Source organism: Lacerta agilis, chromosome 5 (assembly GCF_009819535.1).
Source record: "Lacerta agilis isolate rLacAgi1 chromosome 5, rLacAgi1.pri, whole genome shotgun sequence".
NCBI lineage: Eukaryota > Metazoa > Chordata > Lepidosauria > Squamata > Lacertidae > Lacerta > Lacerta agilis.
This window is the reverse complement of record NC_046316.1, coordinates 6,869,212-6,884,448: the sequence shown is the minus strand read 5'-3', so window position 1 is coordinate 6,884,448 and position 15,237 is coordinate 6,869,212.

Below are 15,237 nucleotides of genomic sequence, written 5' to 3'. Positions count from 1 at the left end.
ATCAGAGCATCCCTTGAGATGCTGCTGCTCATCTCTCCCTTGAAATAATAATAATTAAAAAATAATAATTGTCCAGTAGCACCTTATAAGTTGGTCTATAAGATGCTACTGGACAATCCGACTGCGGCAGACCAACACAGCTACCTACCTGAATCTCTCCCTTGAGATATTGATTTGCCAGTGGTAGGTTAATTGTTGTTGTTGTTGTTGTTGTTGTTGTTGTTGTTGTTGTTGTTGTTGTTGTTGTTGTTATTTTGTACCCCGCCCATCTGGCTGGGTTTACCCAGCAACTCTGGGCGGCTTCTGGGATTAAAAATAGATTAAAATGTTCAAAAAGTGTTTTCACCATGCACAGTGTGGTGGATGCTGAAGGATTAATTTTTCAAAGAACATTTCAGTCCCCTCTCATGGCAATACTAGTGTTCCCTGGCACACAGATTGGGTATCACTTGAAGTAGCAATCATTAGGTTTTTTATTTTATTTAGTCAAACGCTTTTAGGAAAAAAGAAAATTGCCAGATAGCACTGTAACACAAAAACAGCACTCCAGGCTTTGTGATGTTTCTTACAGCACAAAAATGCGTACTGCAATTTTTCAGGCAGCCGTACATACTTATTTTACTCGTATCGAAAGGAAAATGCATTAGGCAATAGTTCAGTTCCTGGAAACAGAACAAAGAGTAAGTATATATTCATATGAATTCCATGCATCACTCCTTTAAAATCACATCTGTTAATGTAAGTATGTTGTAATCCTTTTTTTTTTTGATTTGTTGAAATTGAATAAAAATATTCTTTTAAAAAAATCACTTATGCATATATCTTTAATCGCATGTAAAAGGCCCCTGGGATTAATTGGGATATTCAAGGTAAAACGGAAAGAAAAGAAAGAATTGCACTTCAAAGATGAGAGCCCTGCTCTTCTTTTTTTTGCCAGTCATTTCTGGCACTTCATTTCTGTTGCCTTTGATAAATCCCTTATTGTTTGGTGAAGGATACGATGAAATCACATAGAGCTTTTATAAATCCTGTTCCAAAATTATGAGTTTCAGGACTGTCTTAAGTGCCCAATTTGGTGACAGGCCAGTGCTTCTGGACACACTTTGCTTTTTTACCTGCAGATTCTTTTTTACCTGCAGATTCCCTCACACAATTCATAGGATGGAAATGGAAAACGAGACTTTGGCATTAGAGTTATTCTTTTGGGGGTGGGCGGAGGGCGTTTATACATATCTTCAGAGACTGAACTGAGCACTCTCGCAAGTTTGGATCTGATATCCCAAGAATCCCAAATTTCCAGAAACAAAGCTATTTTAAAAAAATCCCCCCTTTGTCATACAACTGTAAAAGTCCATTATGCACGAAGGACTAAATTTCTTTTCTCTGCCACATACATCTGCGTGGAAAAATTAATAACCAAACAAAACCCCACACACCGCCAAGAGCATTGATGTGTACACTTCCAAATATGGCCATCAGCTGAAGCCCCAAAACTAAACCAACAAGCTTCACGTAGACAAAATTTCCTTCGGCCATTAGCATAACCCATTCTCTGATGTTTCTGTTTTTAATGCCTCCAAAGGAGAAACAACCTTCTTTCTTGGACCCCATTAAAACTTTCCTGAGTCAGTCTGGTAATGGTTATAGATTGGGGCGGTGGGTTCAACTTTTTGGGCTATGGGGCCAGATCTTTATCTCCCAACATCCTGCTAGCCAACTTTTATTTAAAAGGTTCAGAGGAAGAACTTACAAACAATATCAAAGTGCACTTAGATCAGGTGCTTGGTAGTGAGCCTCTCCAGCATTCCTACCATTCAGCTGAAGCCCAAGGGAAGATGCCATGAGTTACCTTCTCCTCTTGGGACTTACTCAGATCAAGAAGTGCAGCCAGCTAGGCAAATGCTTACTGAAACAAACACACACGCCCAGTGGCAGAAAAAGGCTCCGCGCTACCTGGGGCGGCAAAAGAAAACTCCCCGAAGGCGAGACATCTTGAAAATGTCACCCAGGCGCACTCTATGGGTGGGCCGCCACCGCTTCCGCAGCCCCCTTTTAAGCCGCAGAGCGAAAAGGGGGCTCACAGGGCTGTTGAGCGCTATCGGCGGCTCCCCGGCGATTGTGCACGGCAGCCCCACGAGCCGCCTTTTTGCTTTGTGGCGCAAAAGGGGGCCGCGGAAGCGGCGGTCCAACGACGGAGTGCACCTGCGCGAAATGTCGCACAGGCACACTCCGTCGTCGGGCCGTGCGCCCGCTGCTCCCGGGGTGACGGAGGGAGCGGCAGCACGTGGGAGTGGCTGGAGGGGCCGCCGCTTGTCACCCCCATGCTCCGCCGCTTGTCACCCCCCTGCCCTGTCACCCAGGACGTACCGCCCCTACCGCCACCCCCCAGCAGCGCCCCTGCACACGCCGCCATCCCCACTGGCCCTCTCTCAACAATAAAGCAAGTTCCATGCAGCACCCACTGAGATTCTAAATAAATTATACAGTGCTCTACAAATGAGACAGGAAAACACGAGCTTGTTCTGCGGGAGAAGAAATTCTCCAAGAAATAGGGGGAAAGGTTTTGGAAGATCTCTAAGCTTCTTCAGGAATAGCCTCTCAGCCCCCTCTTGCACGGTGGTTGAGACCAATCACTCCTTCAAAGAAGCAGTAAATAATAATAATACTAAATAATAAAGTTTCTGTTACAAAATTGTACAAACATAAATCATAAAACAGCACATAAACCATGACATGACTGACAAAAAAAATATGAGTCACTGGGGGGTAAATATGAAACATATTATTTTACAGTACATAATAATGAGGTGATTACATAAACCAGTTCAATGGATTCTTCAATAAATCAACTGGGAAAATGCAGAGGTATATGAGTGAGCTAAAGAGTATTGCCTGTTTATTATTGCAATATATAGATAGATAGACTTGTAGAGTTGGAAGGCACCACAGTGATCATCTAGTCCAGCCACTGCAATGCAGAAATCTAAAAGGCTGCAGATGTTTCTAGATAAACAGGTACTTCTTGTCCATGTTTTGTTTCATCTGTATATTTAATCAAATCATACCATACAGCATAAAAATATCTTGTTTTTCCTCTCCCCTTCCCACATTCAATTTTTGTGTCAATTTTTCCATTATGGCTGGTTGACTAACTGTATTATACAAGCAATCAATATTCATTAATTGCAAAGTTCTCCAAGTTCTGGCTATTACCATTCTAGCTGCTGTTTGTAAATGTGCTTGTAAATGTAAATTCCTTACTTCTCAGTTTGTCCATATCTGGAGTATATACAGGTGAAACTCGAAAAATTAGAATATTGTGGAAAAGTCCATTTATGTAAGCAATTGTTTTCATTAGCTACTGGAGTTTAATATATGAGATAGACTCATGACATGCAAAGCGAGATATGTCAAGCCTTTGCTTGTTATAATTGTGATGATCCTGGCGTGCAGCTGATGAAAACCCCAAAGTTGAAATTGTTAATTTGGGGTTCTCATCAGCTGTACGCTATAATCATCACAATTATAACAAATAAAGGCTTGACATATCTCGCTTTGCATGTCATGAGTCTATCTCATATATTAGTTTCACCTTTTAAGTTGAATTACTGAAAGAAATGAACCTTTCCACGATATTCTAATTTTTCGAGTTTCACCTGTATATCAGATTACTCTGACAACTGAGTCTCAATGTTTTCGAACTAACCGTTAAAGCGGGAGATTATCGCTGACTCCCCATAGCGCTATGCTTTCTTCTGTTTGAAATGAGTAAACCACACATATCGATGTGCCATTTTCACTGATGTAAACAGAATACTGTATTGAATTTCATAGAATCATAGAAATGTAGAATTGGAAGTGACCTCAAAGATCATCCAGTCCAACCCCTGCAGGAAACTCCATGACAGATGACCACCCAAACTCTGCTTAGAAACCTCCAAGGCAGGAGAGTTCATCACCTCCTGCGGGAGACCCTTTCACTGTCAAACAGCTCTTACTGTCAGAAAGTTTTTCCCGATGTTTAGTTGGAATCTCCTTTCTTGAAGCTTGAAGCCATTGGTTCGGGTCCTACTCTCCGGAGCAGGTGAAAACAGGCTTGCTCCACCTTCCATTTGACAGCCCTTGAGATACTTGAAGATGGCTATCATATATGCACTCAGTTTCTTCTTCCCCAGGATAAACATATCCGCCTCCCTCAACTTTTCTACATAAGGATTGATTTCCAGACCATTGATCGTCTTGGTTGCCCTCCTCTGCACACATTCCAGCTTTTCAATATCCTTCTTAAATTGTGGTGCCCAGAACTGGCCACAGTATTCCAGGTGTGGTCTGACTAAGGCAGAATAGAGTGAGAATATTACTTCCCTTTAGAGTGAGAATATTACTTTGAATAGGGTGAGAATATTACTTTGAATTATGGTGCTGGAGGAGACTCTTGAGAGTCCCATGGACTGCAAGAAGATCAAACCTATCCATTCTCAAAGAAATCCGCCCTGAGTGCTCACTAGAAGGACAGATCCTGAAGTTGAGGCTCCAGTACTTTGGCCACCTCATGAGAAGAGAAGACTCCCTAGAAAAGACCCTGATGTTGTGGAAGATGGAGGGCACAAGGAGAAGGGGACGACAGAGGATGAGATGGTTGGACAGTGTTCTCGAAGCGACTGGCATGACTTTGGCCAAACTGCGAGAGGCAGTGAAGGATAGGCGTGCCTGGCGTGCTCTGGTCCATGGAGTCACGAAGAGTCGGACACGACTGAACGACTGAACAACAACAACAACATTACTTCCCTTGATCAGGAAACTATACTTCTGTTGATGCAGCCTAGACTAGCATTAGCTTGTTTGCTGCTGTGTCACACTGTTGACTCATGTTCAGCTTATGGTCTACTAAGACCCGTAGATCTTTTTCACATGTACTCCAGGTGTCTCCCACCTTATATTTGTGCAGCTAGTTATTCCCGCCTACCTGCAGAACCTTTTAACAGGTGTCCCTATTGAAATTCATTTTGTTAGTTTGGGCCCAATTCTCCTCCAATCCGTTAAGGTAATTTAGAATCCTGATTCTGTCTTCAGGGGTATTAGCAACTCCTCCTAGTTTGGTGTCCTCTGCGAATTTGATAAGGATCCCCTCACTTTCTTTATCCAATTTCTTTAGAAAGACATGAAAGTTTCAGTGAAATTTACCTTCGCAGTAGGGTGGTTTTTTACTTGAACATGAAAAAACTTCTGGGGGCGGGGGACCCTTTTCTCTCTTTTGGTATGTGTTGACTTTTTTTTCCTTTTTTCTTTTTTTTGAAAAAGCAAAACAAAAATCAATGGCCCCATATGGCAGAATCTGATGTCCTCAACTAAATGTTCTTCAGGCCTGCCACAAAGATGGCCGGAGACACATTTAGGGGTGCCTGACCGGTTCGGTTCACACTGGGAACGGAACCTTGTTAGTACCACAAGGGATGCCCCAACTATGATTTAAAATGGAGTTCGAGAGGCGGGGGACACCCAATTCTGGCATTGCACAGGGTGCCACTGAAATATGAGACCCTAAGGTCTGCCACTGAGATGGCAACCCCCATATCTGATTGCCTTCTGTGTCTTTAATGCCTAGTTCTAGGTTCAGTGCGGTCCCCCACCTTAATGTTGTTACTGTCTGTAGAGGTGTCACCACATTGCCACTTGCCCAGAGAGCTAATCAGTCACCACCACCACCACCTGTTCACTTTCTTGTTGAGAAAGATCCTAGAAAGAAAGGAGCAGCATCTTTCTAAAAGCTAGAACAGGCATCCCCAAACTTGGCCTTCCAGATGTTTTGGGACTACAATTCCCATCATCCCTGACCACTGGTCCTGTTAGCTAAGGATGATGGGAGTTGTAGTCCCTAAACATTTGGAGGGCCAGGTTTGGGGGTGCCTGAGCTAGAAGAGTGTTGTATGCACCCTAGGTTTATGGTGGCAGCAGCACAAGAGCGTTTGACAATTCTTACATTTATTGAATATTATTATCTGGAGCATTTATATCCTACCAATCACAAAGTGTATTTTAAGACACTTGCTGTGCAAGAACTGGATAATCTCAGAAATCATGTTTTCAAATCCTCCCAATGCTGAAGTAAGTTGCTCTTTCTTTACCCAAGTCATTTTTAATTCTAGAGTGAATTTCCACGCCTCATAATGGGACTGAAAACTGGATACACTATTGCAATGATATAATCAGGTGATAATTTTGCCATGTGATCAGCTCTAATGTATAGTAGATATATAAATAAACAGGAGTTCATTGATTAACAATTCGAGAGAAGGTTATAGCCTTCAACAGGGGATTGTTCACAATTGTGGTATGATTTTGTAATCACAACAGCTGCAACAATCTGCTGGGCAGGTCCTGACATCAGGTAAAGACATTTTTTTATGTCAGACTTTCTAACAATAGTAGTAATTTAGGCTTTATTAGATAAATTAACATGTATATTGCGATTTTTAAATGAAATATTTTATTTTGTGTACAGTGACCTCAGTTATGGTGACCATATGGTGAAGCCTCAGATAAGTGGGTTATTAATAAGACCAAGAGCACTTAGTAATGGGGGGGGGGAATACTGTTGGATACCCCATTGACTGTTGGCATCATGCAGCAACTACTGAATTAGCAATTGAAAGAGTTCAGAGATGTATAAAATTGTTAATGAAAATGGATCAGAGAAAGATGATGCTAACAAAGACATAGAACCTTTGGAGAATAATATTGATGAAGAACTGCTACAACAGGAGAATGGAATAGTACTGTAAGGCAGTAGATGCTGAAATGGGGAGGACCTCCACACAGGTGTCTGGAGGAGTGAAAGTCAAACGGTGAAGTTATGATGTTGGAGGAGAATAAGAAATACTGTATTGTGAGCTGGCAGAGACAGAGCTGAGAAAGAAATGATTCTGTGTACAATTTGGAGTGAATTTAGAGGGAAAAGCTACCAAGCCTCTGGCAACACTTCTGGAAAAAGAATGGAAGTGGAAGAACTTTTTTTTCTAAATTAGGATAGAAAAATGGAACAACAGGAAATGGGAATGGAATATATGGGACTGGGTGCAAATTAAAACAATAAGTAAATACAATAAATAAATAACTATGGATTAGTGCTTTAATATATGACCACAGCAAAGAGACACATGTGTGAATAAAGATGAAGGATTTATTGGAGGTAAATTTGTTATGTTGGACTGGAAGAAGACTATTGTTGAGATTTATTGAGAAATTTTCTGCACAGCACTACTTAATATAGCTCTTGCTCAATGTTGCCCTGAAATTCAAGCTCGGTGAGCATACAGCAGGCATAGGCAAACTCTGGCCCTCCAGATGTTTGGGTCTACAATTCCCATCATCCCTGACCACTGGTCCAGTTAGCTAGGGATTATGGGAATTGCAGTCCCAAACATCTGGAGGGCTGGAATTTTGCCTATGCCTGGCATACAGGGATTCTGCTGATACAACTTTCAGCCAGGATTCACAAATGTGAAGTCCCCATTTGTAAGAACCATTGTTATCCTGCAGCAAGATATTTGCAGCAGATGCAATTGTAGATGCCTATAAAATATTTCTGCAATCATATAAGCTGTGGCAGCTGAGGTTAAATCCCCCACATGTAGAATCGAAAAAGGACCTCTGCATGAGTGCAAAGAAATATCCCTGAATCAGAACCAAATGGGGCTATGAGTGGAACTGAATGGGGTGTTTAACAGGGATACCATTTTGATCCACACCAAGAAATCCCTAATGGTGAGTGAGAGTAAATGAGGCCAGTGCATTATGAGAAAGGGACAAATATCTTCCTTACCGTGCATCTGAATCTTCTGAAAACTAAATTCATTGCCAAATACTTGCTCCTGGGTTTGATGGGCCATTGGCAGGGGTTTCCATGGCGACCACCCCTCCAAGAAGCACTTATGGTACTAGCCGTTCATTTTCATCTGCCTCACAGAGGGTTGGGGAAAACAGCAATAAAATCCTTGCTGTTTGTTCACCTGCTCTTCATTCCATACAAATGTAACAATGGTTAGCAATGGGAAGAAGTAGTCACTGCTACTCACTTGGCTGCCCTCCCCACTCCTCCTCCTTAGTATCTCCACTTGCTTGCCCATTCAAGCAGATGATCAGAGTTACGGTAAAGTCTGTCGTTTAGCTTTGCGGCTACCTGCCCTCTCCATCTGTCTGCTGGAGGAATGTGACCACGTTACACTAATTCTTAATCCTGATTGAACCCAGACGGTAGATTCCACATTTTTTTCCTCAAGGAAAATATTTTACAGTTGAACAGAGCTCTCATTCCTTGGCTTGAGTTCCTGGAGTAGACATTGGGAACAACAACAACAACAACCTATTTCTGAATCCCTTTCTAAAATTACTCAGTTTAGTGTCTGTTAAGTTACTTTCTCCAAGTTGAAAACGTCAATCAAGATGCACAACGTGAGGCTTAGGACTAATATATTTTCTCGTGAATCCTGCAAATTCTTAAACGGGGCTGGAAATGCCACTGAGGGATTGTACATCATGGTAACAACATCCCTCACAGGGCCATTGTACAATGTCCTTGTGAAGAACAGTACACCATCATATTCATGCACCTCATTTCTGTCTCCATTTCGGTATGTCAGCTACTGCACTCTGTAGCAACTCAAGAAGCTAATTCATGTAAAACAAAGGGGGAAAGTTAATGTGCAGCTCTCAAAACACCTCATGAACTTGTGGCCCTCCATTTTCTAGACCTAGGTATGCACTTTCTGTGTCCCAGCGCTCCCCCCCCCCAGCTATTTTCCCCAGGAAAAAAACGAACTTTACTGGAGCAAACGGCAATTTGAGTTTGCCACAGATTGTCATTTGTTCTGATTCAGCAGCAAAGAGCGGGTTTGGGGGGTTTTTTTGGCTGGAGGAAATAATAAAAGTGCTTGGACACAGATCTGGGAAGCCTGGAGCTTTGCCTAGAAACATGGACCAAATGGAAGGGTGGCTGAGCCCTGTGTCGGATTTTCTTACTGGACGAAGCCAATGGAGCATGTGCTGCTCTGAAGACAACAGGTTGCCTTCAGAATTTTACCTCAGGGTATGACATCTGACCATGTTCACACCGAGCTTCAGTTTGTGTTGAATGGAGCCTGGACACTCAAATCCAATAATGCTTTAAAAATTCTAGCACCAATCCTGATGTTCTAATTCAGGAAAGCCAAGGAAGCCAAGTGTTACGGAACAGAAAAGATGCAAAGTAAATAAATAAATAAATATGAACTACTTTATTGAACTAGACTCCTTTAAAAAAAAACAAACCACAACTATAATACAAACATAAGTCTTGGGGGAAGAGTGATCCCTTGCTTTCCATCCCTGGTCCAAGGGAAGGTAGACAATCAGAGTAGTCCTCGGAGGAGGGGATCATTAAATACTAGGATACACTATTTTAGGATATGTGAAGGAGAAGAACCCTGCAGGATCAGATCATAGGTCCATTAGGCAGCATCTTGTAACTAAGAGTGGCCAGCTGGATGCCCACAGGCAGACGTGAAGGAAACAATTGAGGACAAGAGCCTTCCTGCACAATTTGCTGCTCAGCAATTGGTATTCACTGGTCTACTACCATAAAGAAGGCTGATCGCCAAAGAATTGATGCTTTTGAATTATGGCACTGGAAGAGACTCTTGAGAATCCCATGGACTGCAAGAAGATCAAACCTATCCATTCTTAAAGAAATCAGCCCTGAGTGCTCACTAGAAGGACAGATCCTGAAGTTGAGGCTCCAGTACTTTGGCCACCTCATGAGAAGAGAAGACTCCCTGGAAAAGACCCTGATGTTGGGGAAGATGGAGGGCACAAGGAGAAGGGGACGACAGAGGATGAGATGGTTGGATAGTGTTCTCGAAGCGACTGGCATGACTTTGGCCAAACTGCGAGAGGCAGTGAAGGATAGGCGTGCCTGGCGTGCTCTGGCCCATGGGGTCACGAAGAGTCGGACACGACTGAACGACTGAACAACAACAACAACAACAACAAGGTCTACTTCTCAACAATGGACTGTATCAGTTCTATCTATGTATTTAATTTAATCCCATGGTTCCTAACATGGGGCACACGCCCCACAGCAGGGCATTTTGATTTTTAAGGGGGGGAAATTTGGAAGCTTGTTTAGACCACGTAAATGGCCTTTTAGGCATCCTCCACCTGAATAGGAGCTCACTTTTTGAATAATAAGAATTATATATCACCGGGGTGGGGGTGGGGCATCAGGGTTTTAGAGATGCTCAGGTGGGACATGGCCCCCCAAAAAAGGTTGGGGACCACTGATCTAATCACCTTTAAAGCCATCTGAGGCAGTGAATGTCTTTAATTCTTATGCTAGTGGATGCTTGTAAGAATATTATACTTACGCATCATTTACTATGTTATAATTCCATATTTATGAATAAATAATTATGTGTTTTGAAAAAGAAGAATCCCAATGATTAAAAAAACCTCACACGCAATAGGGTGAGGACTCTCATCGAAGCCTTTTTGGATCACCTTTTTTTTTTAAAAAGAACTTGTCATCATCTGTTTTCAGGTGCGTGTAATTATTTTTAATTATTCACTGTTTGTTCCGCTGCTTAACCTTAGGCATTCATTATAAATGTTCCAGCCTTTTCAGCTTCCTTTTGAAATACTAGCACCTTTAGGGCATTGTTAGAGTGATAAATCAACCTTGTGTATCTGTTCCACTCCTGACAAACTCTTTCCCCCACTTTCAATCTAGCAGATAAAATATTTACTGCATCATGGGGACCTCGATGGCAAAATGTGTCATGCTCAGAAACAGTACTACAACAGAATAAAAAACCTCTAATAACTGAAACATAATCCCCAGGAGCTAAATTATTGATTTTGTGTAACACACCTTTATAAAATGGAGTTAAGTATGGTGACAAAACCAAAACCAAACCAAAATGCCGGATGCTTGAGTTGACATATCCCCATTGTGAGCGTAAAGGTGCCCTTGCACAGCGCATGAGAAATGACTCGCCTTCCCGTATTCCATAAACAGCATAAACACACAGCTTTCAAATTGCCTGTAATGCCACTGCAGAACATAAGGACTTGGGGGCTTTGCTTTTGCCCACTGCCAGGGCTTGAAGTCACAGCGTTTCCATTTATAACATCTATAACCAAAAATAGTGTATTATATAAACCTCCAATGACTCACACATCAGACTCCCCCTCCCCTCTAACAGATTCCACTTTTGCCTGGCCTTGACATGTTTGAGACTGTTCCCTTCCCCAACCATTTGACCCTATCCCTCTTTTGCCCCGAATCATAGAATTGTACAGCTGGAAGAGACTCTGAGTCCAGCCATCCAGTCTGAAATCTCAGTTGAAGCATCCATGATAGGTGGCCATCCAAACTTTGCTTAAAAACCTCCAAGGAAGGAGAGTCCACCCAAGGGAGTCCGTTCCACTGTCAAAGAGCTCTTACTGCCAGAAAGTTATTCCTGATGTTTAGCCAGGACAAGGGACCCAGGTGGTGCTGTGGGTTAAACCAGAGAGCCTAGGGCTTGCTGATCAGAAGGTCGGCGGTTCGAATCCCTGCCACGGGGTGAGCTCCCATTGCTCGGTCCCAGCTCCTGCCCACCTAGCAGTTCGAAAGCATGTCAAAGTGCAAGTAGATAAATAGGGACCGCTCCAGCAGGAAGGTAAATGGCGTTTCCGTGCGCTGCCCTGGTTCACCAGAAGCGGCTTAGTCATGCTGGCCACATGACCCGGAAGCTGTCTGCGGACAAACGCCGGCTCCCTTGGCCTATAGAGCGAGATGAGCGCCGCAACCCCAGAGTCGGACACGACTGGACCTAATGGTCAGGGGTCCCTTTACCTTTACCTTAGCCAGAACATCCTTTCTTGTAAGTGGTTTGAATCCCACCCTCCAGAGCAAGAAGGAAGGAAGGAAGGAAGGAAGGGAGAATTTATTGGCCAAGTACATTTTCTAACATACTTGGAATTTTGCTTCGGCTACATTGCAATGTAAACATACCTTATACAAACACTGTTCCACTAACAATACAATGACACAGCAATGAAACCCCACCCATAACTGACCTCCCCTTCCGCTACACAACTACGAATTTAACAATTTAATGGCGCAAGGGAAAAAAAACTGTTCCTGTGCCTGGCCGATTTTGTGTATAAAGTCCTGTAGCTACGTCCAGATGGAAGTAAATCAAACAGATGATGACCGGGATGCAAAGGATCTGCAACAATTCCCTCTGCTCTCTTCCTAACTCGGGTAGCATAGAGTGTCTCTATTGAAGGCAAGCTAGCACCAATTACCCTTTCTGCAATTCTTACTGCTCATTGGAGCCTTTTCTTGTCTATCTTGGAGGCTGTGCCGTACCAAGCAGTAATAGAATTACCGAGAACAGTTTCAATGATGCCTCTGTAAAATTGGATCAACACTTCCTGGGGCAATTTAAATTTCCTTAGTTGACGCAGGAAATACAACCCCTGGTGGACCTTTTCAATAATAGGCCTACTGTTGATGTTGCCTGACCAATTTAATTTTTGAGAAATTATAGAGCCCAGGAACTTAAAGGACTCTACTACTACAACCATGTTACCAAGGATGGAATGTGGCGGCAGGACGGAAGAGTGCCTTCTAAAATCAATTACCATTTCCACTGTCTTTTGGGCATTTAGCACCAAATTCTGGTGCACCACGAAACAAGATGGTCTACTTCCCGCCTATACACAGATTCATCGTCCTCCCGGATAAGTCCAATAACAAGAGAAAACAAGCTTGCTCTATCTTCCATGTGACAGCCTTTTAGGTATTTGAAGATGTCTATCATATCTCCTCTCAATCTCTTTTCCAGGCTAAACATTCAACTTTTTATGGCTTTTGATCTGATTTCATTCTAACGTAAATTCTGAGCCATTGTTCCATATTTATTTATTCATATTGAAGATGAAGAAGATGATATGAACAACCTCTGTACTTCACTCAGTCACAGTTACAGTTATGGCTTTTTATTCTCCTTTGATTTGGTACATTCTCAAAAAATCAATGAACCTGTACCGTATTTACTCGAGTCTAATGTGCCACTGAATCTAATGCGCACCTCAATTTCCAGAACCTTGAAACCCCCAAAAAATATTTGCTGGCAAATGTAAACGTGTAATCAAATCTAAAGTGCACATCACTTTTCGCAACGTAATTTGGCCAAAAAAGGTGAGCATTAGATTTGAGTAAATACGGTATTTTAAAAAATGAAGCTTTAACAATCACACAGTTCTACCCATTAGACAAGTACCAATTGTGCATAGCAATGGATTTGAATATTCTAACCGGGGGGGGGGGTCATAATGGTGAGTTCAAGAATCCATCAGACTCCAGCACCAGTATATATTATCACCCATATTTATTTATCTTTCTCTCTCTCCTCTCTCTCCCCCTCCACAAAGGTAGCTTTATACAGGAAAGGGGAGAACATCAGTACGCACTGGCAACAAACTCTTCTCGGTACACAAGTTTGTTTGTGTGTCTGTATATAAATATATATTGGTGAAAATCAAGGAAAACACTAGTTTCTGGTACTAGCTTTCCTATGGGAGCTACACCACTGAACAAGCCCAAACACAGTTTTAACCAAAGCAAGGTCCACACAATAGGTCAACACAATGCATAAATCTGTCCTACAACATCCCCTTAACAAAGCTGAGCAAGCATTGTGCAAAGCAAATCTCTGATGAATATGGACATTGTTAAAACTTCCTTAACTTGGCAGCTTTATCAAACGGACAAAACATCCGCTTTGTAGAAGGCAAAAAGCTTATCCGCATCCTCATTATCCTGTCAGGGTTTATGCATGCATGACAGCCACTGATATTAATGGAAACAATTATCCCATTGCATACATTTTAATGCACCATGATAGTCTGGGCAATGGAAGAACTAATATTATCGTCTACAGTCTTTGCTCAGTTGCAGTTCCTTGCCTTTTATGGGGAAACCTCAGCCTGGTGAGAACGTTATGCTCATTTTGGGATGAAAGATGCGTTACTAGAGTATGGAGAAGTATTACTCCAAAGCAGTTATGAAACGCAGCATTATAGTATCTGAATTTATGACACCACGAACTCCATTGCGATTCTTGTTGGGTTGTGTAAAACCCTCCCGCAAGAAATCGAACATGTCTTTGAAACTGTTTTGGCTTCTGTTGAAATTCAGATGGTTTGTCTCAGTATGGTAAACTTTGATGAAACTGGGTGGGTGGAGAAAACCCCTTGAGAAGTTCTGGTTGCGTTGAAACTTAGTGCTTCCCTTGTAGGGGACTAAACAGCCCATTGGGCTTTACCATCCAGGCAAGCTCTAGGAAGAGGCAAATTGCCTCAGTCAGAATGGGTGGGAAATAAGTACCCTACAGGACCTCTGCTTATTTTCCTCACTTGCTCACAAAGCCACCTATGCCTGCCCTCCCAGCTCCTATGGCTCTCCAAAGAAATCCTGTCTTCCTCCTTTCCTCCACCACCACCACCACGGCCCTGGCTCCTTCTCTCCCCAACCCGCCACCTTACTCATTCATTGTTTTGCCACTACTAATGCTGTGGAAGGTCTCACTGTGCCTCTGCCTCACTCTGAGAACAAACCTAGTTCTCAGCTTAAGCCAAGAAAAAGTTAACTTTATGAATTTGAAAATTTGTGTGTGTATATATATATATATCCGAGTCTTGAGAACCACTGAAGAAGCCCGAAACCTTTGGTGGGAGTGTGCCACATGCAAGCCCCAAATAAAGCACCCCATTGGGGGCAAATAACGGCCTCCTAAAACTACAGGATTGCCTGGGCGAAACAGGTGAAAAACGCCGGCACCCTTTCTACATCCTTACAGTATTAACATTTGTCTGGGAAATCACCTACTCCTCACGTTATTGGAAATTTCAGTGAACTTACCTTCGTTGATATCTTCAGGTATCTAAAGGAAATCTAAAGACTGTGTTTAACATCTGTAAGACTGTTCTCAGACTTGTCGGGTTAAAAGTCTTTGTGGCTTTTGTATAAGACTTTATATATACTTTTCAGAATTTTGATGATCAATATACGATAAAGAATATATTATTGACTTGGGGATTATTGTGCGCCGCTAACGTAGATCAGTCTGAGAACAGGCTTCGGAGTCTTTCCTCAAAGAAAGGCATTCTGGGTAAGGTGGTCAAAGGGAGTGCCCGTGCCTCTGTGACTTT